Source organism: Hibiscus syriacus, unplaced genomic scaffold (genome assembly GCF_006381635.1).
Source record: "Hibiscus syriacus cultivar Baekdansim isolate YM2019G1 unplaced genomic scaffold, ASM638163v2 tig00110457_pilon, whole genome shotgun sequence".
NCBI lineage: Eukaryota > Viridiplantae > Streptophyta > Magnoliopsida > Malvales > Malvaceae > Hibiscus > Hibiscus syriacus.
The window spans coordinates 23292-44497 of NW_024062744.1; the positions used below are offsets into that span (position 1 = coordinate 23292).

Here is a 21206-nt window from a genome sequence, read left to right on the forward strand (position 1 = left end):
CACTGAACACGTTATTTTCTCAGCTTACATCCTTAAGATGTACAATAGGAGAACAAGAACGTGTTGAACTTCTACTTCAAAGTCTACCTGATTCGTATGATCAACTCATCATCAACTTGACAAACAGTAATGTCACCAGTCTAGTCTTCGATGACGTTGCAACTGCTGTTTTACAAGAAGAAAATCGGCGCAAGAACAAGGAAGATAGACAAGTAAATCTGCAACAAGCAGAAGCGTTGACAATGATGAGAGGGAGGTCAACAAAACGTGGCCAAAGCAGCAGTCACAAACAAGGTAGATCGAAGTCGAGGAGCAAGAAGAATTTAAAGTGCTACAATAGTGGAAAGAAGGGTCACTTGAAGAAGGATTGTTGGAGTCTAAATAAAAACTCCAATCCACAAGGCAATACCGCAAACACTTCAGATGATGGAGATGCTCTATGCTGTGAAGCGTCAACCACCGTGGAAGGCAGAAAAAGATTTGCAGATATATGACTCATTGATTCAGGAGCAACATATCACATGACATCAAGAAGAGAATGGTTCCATCATTATGAACTTGTCTCAGGAGAATATGTGTATAGTTGCAATGATCATGCCTTTGATATCGTTGGTGTGGGAACCATCAAATTGAAGATGTATGATGGAACGATTAAAGTTGTTCGAGATGTGCGGTACGTGAAAGGCCTGAAGAAAAATTTATTATCCTACGGATTGTTGGATAATAATGCAAGCAAGATTGAAACACGGAAAGGAATCATGAAGGTGTTCCGTGGTGCGCTTGTTGTGCTGAAAGGCGAAAAGATGGCAGCAAACTTGTACATGCTGAAGGGAGAGACTTTGCTTGAAGCAGAAGTCTCTGTTGCCTTATGTAGTTCAGATTCTGCAATGCTATGACATCAGAAACTTGGACACATGTAAGAACAAGGAATGAAAGTCCTTGTGGAGCAAAAACTACTTCCAGGCTTAACAAAGGTATCACTTACCTTGTGTGAGCATTGTATAACAAGTAAACAACACCGATTGAAATTCAACATGTCAAATTCTAGAGGCAAAAGTGTTCTAGAATTGGTTCACTCTGACGTATGGCAAGCACCAGTTACATCCCTAGGCGGAGAAAAATACTTTGTCTCATTTATTGATGACTACTTCAGGAGATGTTGGGTGTACCCTATTAAGAAGAAGTCAGATGTGTTTGTAACTTTCAAAAACTTCAAAGTGCAGGTGGAACTTGATTCTGGAAATAAGATCAAGTGTTTCAGAACAGATAATAGAGGAGAATACACAAGCGAAGAATTTGACGACTTTTGCAGGAAAGAAGGCATCAAAAGATAGTTCACAGTGGCAAACACTCCTCAACAAAATGAAGTGGCAGAGTGGATGAACAGAACCTTGTTAGAAAGAACAAGAGCAATATTGAGGGATGCAGGCCTAGAAAAATCATTCTGGGTAGAAGCAGTCAATACCGCATATTATTTGGTGAATCGAACTCCATCAACTGTAATAGAGCTAAAGACACCAATGGAGATGTGGACTGGTAAACCAACTGATTATTCAAACCTCCATGTATTTGGAAGTATAGTGTACGTGATGTACAACTCCCTAGAAATTTCAAAGCTAGATCCAAAATCCAGGAAATTCAAATTCTTGGGGTATGTTGATGGTGTAAAGGGGTATCGCTTGTGGGATCCCACTACCCGCAAAGTGATCAGTAGTAGGGATGTTATCTTTGTAGAAGATAAGCTACAAAGAAAAGAAGAAGATAGTAGTGCTGAAAAGTCAGAGACTACACAGATACATGTGGAAAAGGAGGTTGAACAAGGATATTCTTCTGAAGCAGAACCAACACATGATGAACAAGAACCAGAGAGTTCTGAAGCTCCAACAACTCGTCAATCAGATCATATGAGAAGACGTCCCAATTGGCACTCAGATTATGTTATAGAAGGAAATGTTGCATACTGCCTTTTAACAGAGGACGGTGAGCCATCAATATACCAGAAGGCAATAAACAGCTCAGATGCTTCATTGTGGATGATGGCGATGCAAGAAGAAATCGAAGCCCTTCATAAAAATAATACATGGGATCTTGTGCCACTACCACAAGGAAGGAAGCCAATTGGTAACAAATGGGTCTTCAAAATCAAGCGAAATGGTGACGATCAAGTTAAGAGGTATCGTGCAAGACTGGTGGTCAAGGGATATGCTCAAAAAGAAGGTATTGATTTCAATGAAATATTTTCTCCTGTGGTTCGACTAACAACAGTTCGAGTAGTTTTGGCAATGTGTGCTACATTGGACTTACATCTAGAGCAGCTAGATATTAAAACAGCTTTTCTTCATGGAAATCTTGAAGAAGAAATTTATATGCTCCAGCCTGAAGGTTTTGAAGAAAAAGAAAAGAAGAACTTAGTTTGCAAGTTGAACAAATCTTTGTATGGTCTAAAGCAAGCGCCGAGGTGTTGGTATAAGAGATTTGATTCCTTCATTATGTGCCTTGGATACAACAAACTTAATGCAGACCCTTGTGCTTATTTCAAGAGGTCTAGTGATAACGATTTTGTTATATTGTTGTTGTATGTGGATGACATGTTGGTTGCAGGACCCAACAAAGATCATATTGAAGAATTGAAGGCACAACTGGCTAGGGAATTTGAAATGAAGGACTTGGGATCGGCAAACAAGATTCTAGGGATGCAAATTCACCGAGACATAAGTAATAGGAAGATTTGGCTTTCACAAAAGAATTACTTAAAGAAGATCTTGTCACGATTCAACATGCAAGATTGTAAGCCAATTTCTACCCCTCTTCCTATTAACTTCAAATTATCCTCCAGTATGAGTCCTAGCAGTGAAGAAGAGAGGATGGAGATGTCTCGAGTACCGTATGCATCGGTAGTGGGAAGTTTAATGTTCACTATGATATGCACAAGACCAGACATTGCACAAGTAGTGGGAGTTGTTAGTCGGGACATGGCGAATCCAGGCAAATAATATTGGAATACAGTAAAGAGGGTTTTGAGATACATCAAAAGGACCTCAAATGTTGCATTATGTTACTGAGGATCAAACTTACTAATCAATGGGTATGTAGATTCTGACCATGCAGGGGATTTGGATAAAAGCAAATCTACTACATGATATGTGTTCAAAATTGATGGTGGAGCTGTAAGCTAGGTTTCAAAATTGTAGTAAGTTATGGCTACATCCACAACAGAGGCAGAATATGTAGCAGCTACATAAGCCAATAAAGAAATAATTTGGTTGAAGATGTTATTGGAGGAGCTTGGGCACAATCAATAGTATGTCTCTATGTTTTGTGACAGTCAAAGCGCCTTGCATTTAGCAAGGAATCCAACATTTCATTCAAGGACAAAACACATACGAGTTCAATACCATTTCATTCGTGAAAAGGTAGAAGAAAGAACGGTAGATATGCAGAAGATCCATACCAAAGACAACATAGCAGATTTCATGACGAATGCGATCAATGCTAATAAATTTACTTGGTGTCGATCCTCTTGTGGACTGTCAGAGACGTAAGCAACATAATGGTACAAGGTAGAAAGAATGGTGTGAAGATATGATTGTTCCAATCAAATCTTCAAGTGGGAGATTGTTGAAATTCTTTGTGAATGCACATGCACCACCGAAAGTGCATGATAAAACAAAAGAAGAAAATGAATTAAAAAGGGGCACCGAAAGGTGCAGTTTTTGTTGAAAAAAAAATAGTAAAATCCTAAATTTTAGTCATTGTAATTTAGGATATTTACAAATTAGTCCTTAAGCTTCAACTATAAATACCCTAGCTCATTTAGCTTCAAAACCATCCCAAAACATTATAGTTTCCTTCCAATACTAGAGAATTTAGAGAGTTTCTTGAGAGTTGTTTTCTCCTTTTTATCAAGAGAGAATTATCATTGTTTTCTCCTTGGTAGATCGAGAGGAGTTGTAATTTATATTTTCTCTTAGTGAAATTCTTCTACCGTTGCCCGTGGTTTTTACACTATATTATTTAGGAGTTTTCCACGTAAATTTTGTGTCTCTTTTATCTTCATTTTTATTTTCTCAAATTATCAATTGCGATTTTGCTTTATCCGATAGCCATCTTCCACGACATTAATCTCTTCCAAAGAAAAACTCTTTCAGCAATAAAGCCTCATCTTTCGAAAGTGTAATAAACTCCAATTGGAATACTTCTCTCCAGTCACGACTTTTACAACCAAAGTGTCTTTGAAAATGATTGAATAAGGATCTTTTCAACTACTTGGGCTCATTAATCCCCACTTACCATTCAGCTTTAGCCCTAACAGACTATTCTTGCGAGAACAAAATTTCACTGCTTTTTGAAAAAACGCAGTGTTTGAACCTCCCAAAGAGAGCCATTTAACACGAGATTTCTGACTCCAAAGTTCCCCCTGAAACTCAAATGCTTCCCATAATTGATTCCTGTAAGACTTGAACAATTGTTCATCTTCAAAGCTCAAACAAACACCGATCCCTTTTTCGTCAATGGCGTTGATCTTATCTTCAAGACCCTTAACCTTAGAATTGAAATTCGCGCACGACTGGGTATTCCACTTTTTTCTCACTCCTTTTAACCTTCTCAATTTTAATCCGAATTCAGACTTATTCCCTGAGCCATCTTGGAGAACCTCCTTGATCAACTTTCTGTATTCATCCTTCCTAAGCCAACCATTGATAAACTTAAAGGGTTTAGGACCCCAATCAACATTACTAGACGATAAAAGAACCGTAGCATGATCCGAAGTTGCTCTTTTTAGGCCAATTTGTTCAATATTCCCAACACCAAAAAACCACTGCTCATCCACAAGGAATCTATCTAATCTGCTCTTTTTGTTTCCAGGACCAAACCAAATATATTTTTTTCCTTCCATCGGCACATCAACCAATCTCGTTAAAGTCTCCTCCAATTATCCACACCTTTCGATCCAAATTTCTCAGAAGCAGCAGATTATTCCATATCTCTACTTGTTATGTTAGAACTTAGAACACTAGAAGAATAGACACTAACAATTGTAGTATTAAAACCTGATTGAAGCCATTTACCCGACAATCCAATGAACCTTTGGCTTGGGAACGAACTAACCAACGAAAACAAAGCTTCGTTCCACACAATCGCTAAAACCCCAGACCGACCCATTACAGCGCTACTCTAAAATCAAAATCATCATCCGGCCAGAATTTACGAATATCTAACTCATCCATTGAGTTTTTTCTTGGTCTCCTGCATTAACACCATCTCCGCTTTGTGAACTTCACGATCAAACGCAGCGCGAAAGACTTCGCTTCCGACCCTAACCCCCTCACATTCCATGTGATAATACGCATTCTTTATCGTCTTTTACCACCCCTCGATTTCCAAGTCCTTCCCCTGAACTCACGCAAATTCTAATGCTGCTGAATCTCCCACTACCACCAGATTTTAACTCGGTTTAATGTTACAAATGTTGTAATTTTCAATGTGAACATTAATTTTGATTTTTTAAATAAAATTATTATTAAAAAATAAATAAAAAACTTTCCCACCCATGTCCCACCCCCTTTCCCTCCTCGACTCCTCTCTCTCCCAACTTCTATGGCGTTTCCATAGCCAAACGGCCAAAAGGACGATTAATTGGTCGGCTGCCATTGATTATCACGATGGACCATAAAATTTTAAATGATTGAGCATTTGAGATTTTAGAGATTACAGATTAAAATTTAGAGATTTAGTATTTTGGATTTTGAAATGATAATAAGGATTGTGACATGTCATTAGGTGGATGGCGACATATGGATAGCCGATCACCGACAAATGTCAAGAGTTTGGGTTTTTTTTGTATTTTTAGAAAATAAAATTTGGATTTTTAAAGTTTTAAAAAAAATATAAAATCATTAAATTATGGTACATGTCACTTAACGGAGTAAATTAACGCCGTTGATTGCCCGAAAACCTAAAATAGTAAAATTTGTAATGTTAGACCTCAGGATGAGTAAAAAAATATTTGAAGCACTTATTTTTGAAAAAATTATAATTTAGGTTATTATTTTATATTTAAGCCTTGATGAAAGGCTACCTGGATTTTTAGCTTTTGGTGGCGTTGATGAATGGTTTGACAGATAAGTGGCAATGGTAGCATAGTTTAAGAACCGTACTTCTGTTGTATCCGTAGGGTCATATCCTGTAACTTTAGAAATTATTATTTCCCGTCCCCGTCCTCGTCCTCATATCCGCATCGGTTTCAGTGCAAAATGGGATGAATGAAGGAAGTCATTAAGACAATTTGAATAGTCCGGGAGTGAGAGAAATGGGGATAGTTTCTCTTCGGGCAAGTCTCCTTCAAAAAGATTGAATTTTAGTAAATGTTGAATGATGATTTTAGCTTTTCAAGTGAAGAATGATGAAACCATACCATTAGAAGATTGCTAAAGGATGTCGTTTCCTTTGAGTTTTCGTTGCACAGTTGCACCTTCATAAGAGAATCTGGTTCAAAGTTGTGCTATTGCAACGTTGGTTTTCTGTTTTGTCATAGCAAGAAGGTCGAGGATCGATTTCATCCCAGAGAAGGAGAAAAGATGTGCAAAATGGCATAAACTTTAACATTTTGTTGTGAACTCAAGAACACACTGATATGAATTGAAGATGATAAACCTGTATTTTCACTGAATAACAAGAAAATTACAGTAACTAAGAAGAAGATAGAAGGGAGATAGGATAGAAGAAACACAGAGAAGACGAGAGAGAATTAGAGAGGAAAGAGGATAACAGATTTCAACAATATTTTTCATCCTTTCCTTCTATCTTCTATTGCCTTTAATAGCCAGCTAATGTAACCACCAAACGAATCGATTTTGGAATGCCCTTTCTTACGTGTATTCTTCCTCACCATTTGCTGACTTGGCAATGATTGATGTGCGTGCTGAGTTGGCATGGACTGCTCTTGGGTCATAACAATACCCTCATCTTGGAAAAGAACCTTGTCCTCAAGGTTCGAAGCAGATGTTGAGCCTGAATTTTCCAACCGTGGTTGTGGAGTGATCAGTTGTAGAAGAATGTCATGACATGGCTTAAGCATGGCTGCATGAACAACTCGATGTAGTCGAGGAGATGCATGTAGCTCCGGCTTATACGTCCCAATACTCATCCTTTGAAGAATGTCGTAGAGTCTGAAATAATTGGGTCCAATATCGTGCTGCTTGTGAAACCAAAGTGACCTCTGACAATATGATTGCAAGCATAAAAACATCCAACTACCAACTTGCAGGGTATTATCTCGACGCTTATGGTCAACTTGCATTTTCATTCTTTGTTGTTCTCGAGTTAAATTTGACTCTAATCCTAGCCACAATGTATCTCGTTGTATCAACAATCTATCTCCTCCAAAATTTGGATCAATATTCTCATGATTTCTCCAATTCTGATGCATAACATTACTCCCATCTCTGAATAGGACCTTGTCCACAAGGTCCCAAGTAAAATTTGCTTTCCGAAACTCCTCCATAGTCATCCAATTAGTTGTCTCATTACATAGATCCTCCCATTGAACTAACACTTCAGGCTCCAGAACTCCATTTATCATTAATTCCCATGGTGCTAGAAAATGAAACAGTTTGTATTTATCATCAATTGTTTCTGACATCAATAGTGGTATGATTTGCGTACCCATAGATCGCACACATTTCTTAAGAGAAAACATACGAACATGGGAAATTCTTGAAGTTGTGCGCACATCCAGTTTATATCCAACACTTTCAATCCATTCAAGACCACCGAATGACCCAAAGTACATTCGACTTAACTGCGGATTGTTCTGAAAGCAAAGTGGTAGCTGCCGGTTTGGTTGTAATTTGTCAAAAACCAAATCGCTTGTTACACTTGCCTCATGATTAATACCATCTTTGCTCGGTGCTAACCTGTTTTGCATTTCAATCAAATACTTAATCCATCCGAAGTTGTCGAAGTCCTTTGGTAGGTTAGCATAATAACAATATCCTGATAAAGCTTGTCCCCCACTGCTTCGAAAAACAATTGCCGGTAAATGTTTACCAATAAACGTATCACTTTGAGCATTCACTTCATTCCAAGCTAACAAATAGTTGATATATTGCGGATCTTCAACAACTGTCTCGATATGTTTTGCAAGTTTAACAAGTCCATCAGCTTTAACAAAATTAATTATAGCGCTAAGGATTTGATCACCATCTCCATAAACATCAATATGAAGCCTCCAAAAGAAGAACCACTGAGAAATGAAAATGACGGCAATGAATTCAAAAATTCTAATGATTTGAGGCATATACTTTTCCATTAGCAGAAGCCTAAACTTGGAAGGATCATTAAACTTAACCAGCACCTTCATATGTGGAAACACCCATGAATGAATCCCTCTAAACTTTTCCCAAATATGAACAATTAGAAACATGAAATTCCTAACAGATAATCTCTTATATGCAACTCCCATAAGCTGTAATTTATATCCATTGTCAGGAACATACGATGCACACAACATCCAAGAATTTAATCTTAGATACCTAACGATATGAAAACTTAATTCAAAGTGATGGTTTCCACACTTACTGCCATTGACATGATTTTGGATGCTCCTCACATGTAGGTTCCCCATCTCATTTGGTAACTGCTCTTGTAATTTAATATTCTGATCTTCAATCGGAATTTCTGTTGTTTCCACAGGTTTAGATGAACCTATGATTCCCGTTATATCACTTGGAAAATCAATTTTCTCACTGTTTCGATTTGTTTGGTCTTCAACGCCAGATTTCTTTGGTGTTGGCAAATCGTCGAACATGTAGTGAGCATTTATGCTTAAGTCATTTTGTTTAGCCTCAACTTTCTCAGATCCATCGATTTCAGGGTGTTCATTGAACGTCAGCCCCAACTGCATTGAGATTGCAGTTATTTGACGCATTACATCCTGAAGAATTTGATGGGTCTTTTCGTTTACTTGCTTCTGCTCCTCAGCATGAGCTTCAAGAGAACCCAATAGTTGTTCGTGGCGAGCGACAGTCTCATGCAAACTTTTAATGGCCTCTGTTTCATTCATCATAGCTCAATCTCTCAATGAAAGCACCAATGTTGTGAACTCAAGAACACACTGATATGAATTGAAGATGATAAACCTGTATTTTCACTGAATAACAAGAAAATTACAGTAACTAAGAAGAAGATAGAAGGGAGATAGGATAGAAGAAACACAGAGAAGACGAGAGAGAATTAGAGAGGAAAGAGGATAACAGATTTCAACAATATTTTTCATCCTTTCCTTCTATCTTCTATTGCCTTTAATAGCCAGCTAATGTAACCACCAAACGAATCGATTTTGGAATGCCCTTTCTTACGTGTATTCTTCCTCACCATTTGCTGACTTGGCAATGATTGATGTGCGTGCTGAGTTGGCATGGACTGCTCTTGGGTCATAACACATTTACAAAATAAATAAAAGGGTCACACGGCATTAAACTGTTTCTCAGTTTCATTTCCTAAATCTTGCCATCATATCATAACACGACAGCAGCATGGCTAAAGCTGAAAATGAACCAGAAAAATGGAACTCTTACGAGAATAAAAATCTAGTACACAAGCTGTGCTTCAAATTCAGCGAAATCAACGGATCCCGACTCGATAGGCCGCATCAAAAACGTAGCCAAGAGCTCCGAGGCCAATGCTGCAATTAGTGGAATCCTCTTCAAGTCTTTCACCAAGTGGATATCGTCGCTCTCCCCAGCAGCAATCAGTTGTTCGTTGATCTCAACCATTTTGTCCAACCTCCTCTTGAACTCCGGATTCTCAACATCCAGAACAGCAGGGAAAATCCTGGCCGTCGTTCGGTTCGTCTGTACGCAAGGAATTCCAAGATTAACAAGTATATAACAGCCAAAGCTCCAAGATTTCATTGTATTTTGAATGCCAAGGCCTTGTACAACCATATAGCAGCTAACTAGTAGCTTCTAATAAGCTTGGGAAGATGCAGAATCCCCAGTATCATGGCTCAATAAGATTATAAGTATAAATAAACGCAATCTAACCTCAATGATGACATGCATGTCGAATTCTTTTGTGTCGAGTCCAATGCCCTCATAGAATGCAGTACGCTGACAGTCGTTAAGGTACATGGTAACATACACCTACAGAACAAAACTGTTAACACCATGAATGTAGTATGACATAAATATGATATATCATGAAAGAAACAAATTGATTACCGAGAGGCAGAAGAATCTGGACCAGAGCTTCGCCTTCCAATCATTAAGGAACTGATGTTGCGCCTTGAGCAACGCCGAGAAGAAATCGCCGTGTCGGTTTTCGTCCTGGCACCAGTTCTCAAAGTACTTGAAAATAGGGTAACATTGGTATTCAGGGTTCTCTTTGAGATGTCTGTAAATGGTAATGTATCTCCAATACCCAATTTTCTCAGATAAATAAGTAACATAGAAAATGAACTTTGGCTTGAAAAAAGTGTACTTCCTAGCCTTTGTCAAGAACCCTAGGCCCAATGCCAAGTTGAAATCAGACAAACCCTTGTTCAGAAACCTGTAAATCAACAAAATGGTAAGTTAATACGTTCATAATGGCCATAAACAGAGAGAAAATTATCAATGTGCATACCCCGCATGCCTGGCTTCATCCCTTGACATAAGAGAGAAAATCTCAGCCACAACTGGATTTGTTTTCTGCAGAATTTGGTTAAACAAATGAATATATATATATATATATATCTATGGAGAGAAAAGAGTGTAAATGGATAATATTAGAATTACCTTGAGTCTCCTTCCGAGTTCTTTGTAGAGGAGAAAACCATAGAACTCAGCAGTGCAAGACCTCTCCAAGAGCTCAACGAAAATCTGTCTCAAAGGACCATCGATCTTATCAGCAGCCTCCTTGAACTCCTTGTTCCTCACGAAGTGTGTCTGGTTGTAATCCGTCTTGAACTCTTGAAGCAGCACCTCGAATTCGGACTGGTTGAGGTTCTTGTCTATTTCGGTGTTAAAAAGGGTCTCCATCTCGTCGAAGTCCGTGGTGTAGAACTTTGGCATCAGAAGGGTCTATTTGATTGCTGTTTTGGCGGCTTTCTTGCCGCCCTTGACGGCGGTCTTTGTTGTTGGCTGTGAAGTGGATGACATCCTGATGGTGGTGAACTTCACATAACGTGAGTTAGTGAAGATTGGAGTGCTTGAACTGAACTTGGAGATAGGCTTTACGAATGCCATTTCAGTTGCCATTTTTGGTGGAGATGGTGAAGACAGAAGCTAGGAGGTTGAAGGAGAAGGTGTTTGAGTTATAGGCGAGGGACAATTGATTGAATCTCTCGTACAACGAAATCTGGATCTGTGAATCGAATACTGACACGTGTGATCTCCATCTTTCTGACTACTCTGTTTCTTTCTGAGCATGGCTGCATGGCCCAAGGATTTATAGTGTGCCTTTCACGCCCCTTGGTTTTTGATTCATGACACTTAAGACCTTGTTTGATATTTTTATATTTTTATGGCCCAAACAATGAAATAATCAAATAATATCCTATTATTAAATTTTACTTTCTTTCTTATTTTATTTACTATATATTTTGTTTTTTCAATATATTCAATAAACTTTATTTATTATTTTTTTATCGCTCCATCGTTTTCAAGATAACATAGTGAAGACGTGACTTATTTATTTGAGTATTAAAACAAACCACCTTTTAGGACCTCCAGTATTTTAGGTTGATAAGAGATCAAACAAGCTCAATGAGGAAGGCTGCATTTTTCTCTGCCATGTTCATGAAAAATGTTTAAGTTTGAGAAGGGATGGAAGAGACTGGGCAAGCGACCTTGACTCGCTCATCTCCATTTTAACCGATGATGATCTTCAAATCATGTTAGAAGAGCACAAGAGACTCTCTTCTAGTTCTACTGTGTTGTATGATTGTATCTTCACGAATCACACTATTAAAATTATATTATTATAATAATATAAATTTATAATTGATTATATTATTATAATATTAAAAATGTAATATTTTATTAGTAAAAATAATAAATATATTTTAAATATTTTAATAATTAATATTTTGTTAAAATGATATTAAAATGATATATTAATATTAAATAATAAAATAAAATTATTTTAAGTATTTATTCTTTAAAGTGAAATGTTCAGAAAATGACTTACGAAAAATTAGACAATAAGTCGTTTTCCAGAAAATCTAAAGGAGATTCAATTGATCAAAAAAATGTTTTAGATTGACCAACTAATTTTTCTCCAATTAAACACTAGAAAATGAGGGGGAAAATTTCAAAAAATATTTTTCGTGAAATAAACAAACCCTTAATATTTTTTGAAAAAACAATTTTACAAGTAACATAAAGTTCAAAGAATATGCTGTATCTTCTAAATATTTCTTAAAAATCATCTAACTTTTTTAACAAAAACTTTTTCAAAAACTATAATATTTATTATAGTTAAAAGATCAATCACTTTTTTAACAAGGTTCTTAATCTTGAGGTCGTGTGATCGAGTCCCACGGAAGACATTTCATAATTTGGAGGTCTCTCACGGAAGCTGCTCTCAACCTGGTGTTGGGAGCAGCATACTATCTTACCTCCCCATTACCCCATTACATATGGGAATAAGGGTCAGCTAATTTTATAAAGGTTTTTTTTACCCAGTAGGGCAAACAGAGAATTTATTTGGCCCAACATGAAATAATCGGTTTTATTTTGCGAAATACGACAAATGCTACGGTATAGGGGAACTCGTCACCCATTGGATATATTATTTTGTTGGTCCCAGTTGAGTGGACCCTACTAGGTCATTATTTTAATTTATTTAATAACTATTATTTTAAAATAATTTTTTAAATTAAAAAAAATCTTTAAAAATAGATAAAATTCGTCACCTCGACGTGAAGAGTTCATTTGAATTAAAAAAAAATAATCATTGGGAAACGAGCAACAACAACAGTCAATTTGCCAAGGATCACCATAGAACTCGTCACCTCGAGGTGACAGATTCAGTTGGTTTTAATTTTAAAAAATTATATCAATTAAAAAATATAAATTACTAATTTATTACAAATAAAATAATAAAATAGTGTTTACAAACTAATACATACATAGTAAAATTTATTTATATTTTCGTAGTTCTTGACGATGCCGAGGAGTGGTAGAATGATAATAGTGTGAGGCTTGTCGAGTGCGTCGGGGTCGTTCGCCTTGATCATCTTCGTTTGGTTGCTAAAGAGGAGTGTTGAACGTGCTCTAAAATCCACCTTCAAAATACGGTGATAAGATACATATGGCAATTGATGCCATCATTGCCGTAATAAAATCGACTTGGCTACCTTGTTGATCATATATGATATGATCCCATTCACCCTCACCCTCATGTTCTGTCAAAGATGTTTGAATGTTTTGCATTACATCCCATAAACATCCAACCCAAGTCGGCTAAGTCTCGGTTGAAGTATGATATGAATGATAAAAACCAAAACTAGCATGAGATACAAAATAATAATCTTGAGATATACGTGCAAAAGTAGAAGATGAAGATGATTTCTTTGACTTTGCGAATCTGGTCTTGTATTGCTCTTATTCTCTCCTCTATTACAGTATCGTGAGATATGATTTCTTATTTTCTTCGTAATTTCGGAAAAAGGAGAAAGGTCAAAATCTAGGTCGATAGGTGTAATCTCATAACGCACGGGGACCAATAAATAACGCTTATTCCATTGTTCAATGTAGAAAGTGTGTTTCCTCGACAATTTTCGATATGTTTCCCACGTGTATCAATATTATGGAGCATGTACATATCAAACATTTACAAAGGAATTGGTTTATGAGATGTAAATTGTCGCAACACTCTATCGGCGGCGTGCATCTCAATAATCATAAATTGTAATAAAGGCATTACGACACACCATATCTCTGACCCATCAAGAAATCTTGATGATAGTAACTGATAGATCTCTTTGTCATAATACGAAAGCCAAGAAAACTATAAACATTGATTATAAAAGTTGGTATATATAAATTAAACAACTAAAAAAACTAATATTTACCGCATGTCGATCGATGATGTCGATCCTTAATCATATTTTTTTTGTTGCACTTGAAAACTTGATTTCGGGTAATTTATGGCACCATATAAAAAATACAAAAAAACGATTGAAAACATATAAAAATAAATTTTAAAAAATAGTTAAAAAATTACCATGTAGCTAAAATAAACTCAACCGGGACTGTTGTAATTGGTGTAAAAAAGGGAATCAGTACCAAGTTTAAGACAGTAGTTTATATGATCCCGATTGTGATATTACCGAGTCATATGATGTTGTCCGATCGTAATTCAAGTAAGAAATCACATAGTGTTTTTGTAGTTGCATAAACAAAGAACGTAAGTAGGAAATGATATGATAATAATGATAATATGGAGATGAAAGGATGATAGATGTTTTTTACAGATATGGAAGTGTGATGGATAATATAGTTGAATGAAATAAAAGGTAAAGTGGAAAAGGTGTAATAATGGTGGTGTAGAATTTGTAGGTTGAAAAGGAAAACGGATAGTGACCCGCTAGCTATATGGAGCTAGGAACCAACAATATAACAAAGTGGAATTGAGTGGTAGGATATGAAACACGACCCACTAGCTATAGAAGAGCTAGGAATCAATGGTATAAACAAATGGAATGGTTGAAGACTACAAGACGAACTTGAAGCCGATAGAGTTCTTCCAAAAGAACTAGAATGAAATCAATTGTTGAGTTAATCGATCGACGAAATAGCCAAGAAGGGGGGGTGAATTGGCAATAAAAATTTTGGTGGAAGCTTTTGTAAAAAATAGAAAATAATTGCACAACGATTTAGAGTGGTTCGACTTTCTCAACCAAAGTCTACGTCCATTACCTTAGCTATCCACACTAAGGATTTTCCACAAATTCACTAATTTTTCTTTCTTTTGAGGACAAAGAGTAACCTTACAAATCCCTCAAGAATTATACCCCAAATTCTTGAGAACACTCTCTCCCAAAGAGAACAATACAAATTTCGCAAACTTACAAAAAAACCTCACAAGGCAAGATGTTTGCACAATTCTAGAACAAAGAAAGAACACTCAAGAATAATACAATTGAGCACAATAAGTATTCTTGAAAGCAAAAATGAATATTGAATGAAATAGGCTTGAAAATGCTCAAACTTGGAGTTTGATGATTTCTCTTTGATTATCTCTCTATTCTTCTTAATTGTTGTTGATCAATGACTCCTAAGCTTGTTTAAATACACCTTGAATCACTTTTGAACGTTGGGGATCATTGGTGAAGTCAATAGAGCTATTATTGTGTAATTATCATTTAAAAATCTGGTGGGAGCGTGGGGTGCATCGATGCATAGTCAAGGTGCCTCGGTATACTATGTGTAAAATTAAAATATTTCGACTGTTATACGGCTTAGTGCATCTATACACTAGGGGTGCGATATACTAATAAAATTCGATGTTTCAAAAGAGCCAAGAGTGCATCGATGTATGGTCTGTGCATCGGTACACAAAATACATTCGAAATGGGTGTGCATCGATGCATCAAATGAGTGCATCTGTACATTCCTTCACAAAATTGATTTTTGGCTCGATTTTGCTTTGAAATACTTTGTAAAAATTGTTTCAAAAATATTTTAAGTTTAAAATACAATTTTACACTTGAGTAAGGTTTGAAATTGATATTTGAAAAACTTGGAGTAAAATTTCGATATTCGAATAATTGAATCGAATATACTTTAAAAATGATTGTGAAATCTTAAAATTCAATAACCCTTAATTTGTTATATCGAAACATTAAAATGTTTTCGACATCAATCTTTCCAAGAGTTTTATACATATCAAAACTTGTATGTTTACAAATGAACATAAGGTTCCTATTTATAGTAAGAATAGGCAACATATGAAAAGGTTTACAAAAGCATTAAAACAATTATCTAAATGCACTTGAATTCACTTAAATGCTTTGTCTTTTTATCTCTCTTTGTGTGGCTGATTAATATAGTGTTCTTGGGATGAATTTGGACTTAATTTAGGATGAATGTATCCTTAATTTCATCCAAAAGAAGGGGCGACTCTTAGGTTGCCTTGCTTTGCTTGCAAATAAAAGAAAAGAGGATAATAAAGACATAGGATGAATGTGGACACCCTATATGTCCAAATCAGTTTGTCTCTTCACATTACTTACTGATTTTATCATTTAATTTGGTGATTAAATGAAATCAAACCGTCCTTCATTGCTTGTTCTCTTGTAGAAATATGATCAGCCTTCAAAAGATGATAAATAAGGCTTGAATGCAATGTTTGAAGGCTAGTTATTGCATGTCTTCTTTCTTGACCGTTAATAGCCTCCAAAGGATGATAAATGAGCCTTGAATAGGTGAATTATAAAGGCTTGAATGCATTGCTTCAAGAAGAATATGAACAACCTTGTAATTAGGTGATAATTCAGTCTTTAATTACATTGATTATATGAATAAAGATGGTAATCAATTGTTTTTCTCCATGCTAAAGTTGAAAGGTCTCTCCCTTGGCTTGAATCAATCCACATGTCCCATGCACCTAAACAAAAAAAGAAAGACTTTATTTAAACTTTAAATGAAAAATACATAGTGTTGCAGTTTGGGCATTAGATAATAATGTAGTGATTAAATGAAATAAAACTGACTTTTCTTTTTCTTGGATGGGAATGGCATATTCTTTATCCTTCTCTTGATCTATTTCAATTTCCTTTTCATCTCGAATAAGCATAGTGTTACGATTTAGGCATTGGCTAATAATTTGGCCTCGCCCCAAGCACTTGAAGCAGTGTACATCTCGAGAATGAACAGGATTGGCTGAACTCTTTCCCTTGCTAGTTTTGGCAATGGACTTATTACTCATGGGTAGTTCGACTATTTCATTTGGTGGAAATAGATAACTATTTTTGTAAGAGTTTTTCCCCACTTTGTTGTAGAACTAGAAAATGATCAAGTTATGTCTCTCCTTTTTAGTTGTGTTTTGACCTCCGGTGAACAAAAAGGTATTTAGATCATTCGCTCCAATTCATTGAGATTGGGTCAAAATGTTGTTTGAGCAATCTCCTCATCTCTCGTGTCATGGCTTGCATTTGCAAGTTGGATGTGTCTCATTCCCCTGAAACTTGGGAATTTTCTCTAGAATTACGAGACATTACTAGTAAAAAAAATGAAAAAAATAAACATCACCAACATAAAACCTCACCAATCACTCCAAGGAAAGTCACTCCCACTCGTATTTCACTAGGGATGGTTTTTACCCTTAGCATGCTCTCATGCATTTTTCCATTCTTGCTCTCAATCAAGTCTTTTTAAGAACTTTCTCAAGGCTTGACAAAAATTTCTTATGGATTCAGCTGAAACAACTGGTTAAAGGAAAATAGAAGTGTATAGGTAATAAAGTGGTTGGAAGAAACAAGAAAAGATTTGAGAATAGGTAAAGGGAATTAAGAAATGGGTAATGAAAAGATGAAATAAAAAGATTTGAACCTTCTTGATTATATGTATAATCTTTTTTTCTCAAAGATGAAAAGAATACTCTCTCCCTCTTTTAAATTTTTTTAATCTTTTCTTTTTTCTTTTTTTACTAACCCGAGAGAAAGAAAATCACACTCTTACTGAATTGACTCGCTCTGATACCATATGATATGATCCCGGTTGTTATATTACCGAGTCATATGATGTTGGCCGATCGTGATTCAAGTAAGAAATCTCGTAATGCTTCTGTATTTGCATAAACAAAGAACGTAAATAAGAAATGATATGATAATAATGATAATAGGGAGATGAAAGGATGATAGATGTTTTTAAGGATATGGAACTGTGATAGATAATATGGTTGAATGAAATAAAAGACAAAGTGGAAATGGTGTAATGATGGTGGTGTGGAATTTGTAGGTTGAAAAGGAAAACAGATTATGACCCGCTAGCTATATAGAGCTAGGAACCAACAATATAACAAAGTGGAATCGAATTGGTAGGATATGGAACGCGACCCACTAACTATAGAAGAGCTAGGAATCAATGCTATAAACAAATGGAATGGTTGAAGACTACAAGACGGATTTAAAGCCGATAGAGTTCTTCCAAAAGAACTAGAGTGAAAACAATCTTTCAAAGAGTTTTATATATGCCAAAACTAGTCTGTTTACAAATGAACATAAGGTACCTATTTATAGTAAGAATAGGCATCATATGAAAAGGTTTACAAAAGTATTAAAACAATTATTTAAATGCACTTGAATTTACTTGAATGCTTTGTCCTTTCATCTCTCTTTGTGTGGTTGATTAATATAGTGTTCTTGGGATGAATTTGGACTTAATTTAGGATGAATGTATCCTTAATTTCATCCAAAATAAGGGGTGACTTTTTGGTTTCCCTGCTTTGCTTACAAATGAAATAAAAGAGGATAAATAATGACATATGATGAATGTGGACATCCTACATGTCCAAATCATCTTGTCTCTTCACATTACTTGTTGATTTTATCACTTAATTTGGTGATTAAATGAAATAAAACCAACCTTCATTACTTGTTCCCTTGTAGAATATGATTAACCTTCAAAAGATGATAAATAAGGTTTAGAGGCTAGATATTGCAAGTCTTATTGCTTGAACATGAATAGCCTCCAAAGGATGATAAATGAGCCTTGAATAGGTGAATTATGAAGGCTTGAATGCATTGCTTCAAGAACAATATGAACAACCCTTGTAATTAGGTGATAATTCAGCCTTTAACTGCCTTGATTATATGAATAAAGATGGTCATCAATTGCTTGTCTCCATGCCAAATTTGAAAGTTCTCTCCCTTGGCTTGAATCAATCCACACGTTTCATGCACCTAAACAAAAAAAGAAAGACTTTATTCAAACTTTAAATGAAAAATACACGAAAACAAATAAAGAGTTAGTTAGATTAATGAACCAATAGCAATAATAGACAGCTCGTTACATCGACTTTTTGACCCATCTCGATAATTACAGCCTTACAAATTTCCCAGTACAAAAAGGCCAAAATTGTCGAGCCCCAACTAGTATTACGACACTCAATAAAATTATTTAATATAGGAAAATACTGAGTGTGCGCCAAATTACCATATTTATTCGATAATAATATTCCTCCAACCAGTTGGACAAGATACGCTCGGGATGCAAACAACCTCCTCATCTGTAGGTTCTTCTGTCACTTGAAATTTGTTCCACCTCACGACGGAAGTACCATTAACGGGAACACCTAGTTGGTAAGAGATATTTTCCAAAGTAATCGTCGCTTCACCACTCAGAAGATGGAAAGTGTGAGTCTCGGACCTCCAACATTCAATCAGAGTCAAAATCAATGTCAGGTTCATCTTAAAACCACACATAAATATGAATGGACACAGACCAGATTGCTAAAGATATATAATCATCCACTGATGTGGATCTCTCGATGTCATTCCGTGTTAATGAATGCCTCATTCTTATTTCGTATGGAATTCAAACGAAGAAATATAAACATCATCAAGGCGTAACATTTCTTATCGGGAAGACATTTTTGGGGAATTATTCAGAAACTACGATTTTTTCTTAATTTTTTCGTAACAATGGATAGTAAAAATTTTAAACACCAAACCCATATTTATAGCCCCAATCCTAACAATTATAAATGGCAAATTTTTTTTTCAGAAAACAGACCAAACTCATTACTTGAGGTGAAGAGTTCCATGGTGGCTATTGGCAACTGACTGTTGTTGTTGCCCATTGCCCAACGACTATTTTTTTAATTCAAAATGGACTCATCACCTTGAGGTGACAAGTTCTACTATTTTTTATTTTAAAAAATAATTTCTTTAACTAATCCCACTAAATACATTAAAATAATGGTCCATAAGGATCCCACTCAACTAGGACCAATAAAATAATAAATCCAATGGAGCTGAGGAGTTCCCCTTGTACTGTAGCATTTGTCGTATTTCATTAAATAAAGTCGACTGTGCCCTATTATGGAGGGTATATATATTTCATTTTAGTTTTAATCGATACAATATAGGGTAAATTATGTATTTGGTACCTAGATGATCAATTTTAGTTCATTTTTGTACCTAAACTTTCAGTTTTTTAAAATCATATCTAACGTTTAGTTTTTGTTTTATTTTAGTACCTCGTCGTTAAAAACTTAACGGTTGATCTGTACATGATACCCTTTTTATGGGTAAATTGCATCATTCATCACTCAAAATCATACATAAATATAATTTTTTAATTTAATTACTTAACTTTCAAATTACTCCTAATTTAATCACTCTAACTTTCAAATTTATTTTTTATTTTTAATTATATATTAATAAAAGAAAAGAAAAATTATATCATAAAAATTATTAACAAAAGGATAAATTACAAATTTGGTAACTGTTTTTCTTACTTTACTTTTAAAATTTTCAATTTGCTCACTCAACTTTTTGGATTGAACTTTTTTGGTCACTCCATCGTTATATCACTAACAGCTCGTTGACATGGAATATTTTAATATTAAACATGCCACATCAGATTTCCACGTAATAATAATAATAACGGTAAATTACAAATTTGATAACTGAACTTTTATATGATTTTTATTTTACTCATCGTACTTTCAAAATTTTCAATTTACTCACTCAACTTTATAGATTGATTTTTTTGTTAGGGTGAGACGAAGAGACGCAGGGTGGTCGGAAAATAGATTCGAACTACTTATCCAACAACTGACGATAGAGGATACAACGATGATAGGGCAAATCAACTGGGTTTAGGTATGAAAGAGGAGATGACTTTAGCAGTGGCGACAGTGAGATGAACGGGTATCCTGGGTGGCAAAAAAATGACGAAAATTGATGGGAAGCTTTAGTTTCCCAATAAACCTTCGACGATTTCTATATGATGAACGAAGAGGAGCCTTGACGGTCAACCACTAGGGTTTTAGTCGCAGTGGCCTGATGCTCACACCGATACTGGCAGTTATAGTCACCGTCCAACAGTGACGAAGATCAATGACGGGTAGCAGTGGATGATCGTTGGCAATCAAAAGTTTAATAGCAGAATAACCAAAAAAATAATATATAAAGTTGAGTGAGTAAAATAAGAATTATATGAAAGTTTAGTTATCAAATTTGTAATTTACATTATATTTTTTCTAACCTG

The 21206-nt window shown here is 35.5% G+C and overlaps 1 pseudogene; it reads right to left on the reverse strand.

Moving 5' to 3' along the window:
* Nucleotides 1-9470: 9470 nt before the first annotated feature.
* LOC120126319 lies at nt 9471-11240 on the reverse strand (annotated as a pseudogene).
* Nucleotides 11241-21206: the final 9966 nt, after the last annotated feature.